Source organism: Borostomias antarcticus, assembly GCF_949987555.1.
Source record: "Borostomias antarcticus genome assembly, chromosome: 10".
Lineage (NCBI taxonomy): Eukaryota > Metazoa > Chordata > Actinopteri > Stomiiformes > Stomiidae > Borostomias > Borostomias antarcticus.
The window spans coordinates 11,076,155-11,077,748 of record NC_140243.1 but is presented as its reverse complement, the minus strand read 5'-3'; positions in this window follow the sequence as shown (position 1 = coordinate 11,077,748).

Here is a 1,594-nt window from a genome sequence, read left to right as displayed (position 1 = left end):
TGTACTGTAATAGATAGAGAGATACTTTATTATATTTCCCGTGGGAGGAAATTGAGTGTTGCAGCAGTGGAAAATTACAGCAGCAGCGGGAAAAAAAGTACAGCAGAATAAACGATATACATAGAGAATACACATAATAGATGAAATTAAATTACAATAAATATATACATACAGTATGTATAAATGCAGAATATATAAATGCATACATATATACATAAATACAGTCCGTATAAATATGTATACTAATACTCAAATATACATAGAGTACATACATGCACACATCCACAACACTCAGGAACGCTCAGGCACTGTTATAAAGTCTGGTGTCCGCTGGCACAAAGGAGGGGGTGGAAGGGGCAGAAGCATCGGGCTGCATTCTAGACTCCCAGGTGTGGGGGCAGCGTTGTAATAGATACATTCAAATAAGTGTATTCTCTGTTCAAGACATTGTCATAGGAAATCTACGTTGTGAATCCAGTGTGTTATACAGTGATGCAGCTGTCTCCTGTTCCTCCTTGTTCGCACCTTCTTGACTCCCCCTCACAGCTGGGCCTGACGGACTCAACCCGTAATCCTCTTCCAGTTCCCTCTCCAGTTCCTTCTGGACTGCCCTGGTCTCCGCCCTGTCCTTAGCCATAAAGGCCCTCTTTTTTCTGTTGAGTAACACTTGACTGTCTTTGTTAATCCCCGGTTTGTTGTTGGAGAAGCAGTGTAGCTTTTTGCTGGGCATGATGTATTCCTTGCAGAGCCTGATGTAGTGTGTTGTGCAGTAGCAGAGACCTTCCACATCCTCCTTGTAGTCCTCTGTGAACAGGCCCCAGGCTGTGGTCTGGAGACAGTGCTGGAGGTTCTCCACAGTCTCCACGTCACAGGCACGCACAGCCATTGCCGATGGGGAGGGGGGGGGGCGTAGATGAGAATAACAATAGCATGCGAGAATTCGCAGTGGAGATAGTATGGTCTTACACCTAACGAAAGTCAGGAGTACAGATTAAGAAGAGTGTGCCTGAATACGAACATGTTATTCGGAAAGGCAGAGATCATGGCGTAGAAACAGATATTTCTGAAGTTACTTGTTATTATGTGCGTCATCCACATTAGCATATTGTTATGTTGGTGAGTGAATCACAGGAGACGGCGCGCTAATCTGATGAGACCACTAGCAATGGCTTCAGCAAGGCGGTAAGAGAAGGACACATTTGCACTCACTCGTCAGATAAAGTTGAAACGTCAAGCAGCAAGTTTCTTAATTTAGCTAATAGTAGCTGGTCATTCTGTTTTGGTAGGCATGGGCGCCTAGTTCTAGTTTCAAGTGGGGGTGCAGGGGCGGGGGAGGGGGGTCTGGGGGCCCTCCCCCCGAAAATTTCCAGCTTCAGACACTTGATTTCCTGCATTTTGGTGAGTGTGTATTCACCAATGTATGCTGTCAATGTCTTTATTTATGCAAAGGAAAACACACAATTCAGGCACCAGGACCAGGGTTCAACATTAAAGTTGGGAAAGTGAGTGAAATCTACTTTCCCAAAGTAATTTTTACTTACAGCTTTACAAACTAGCTGATTATTTTGAGTGGTTTAGCAGTGGTGGAGTTTTG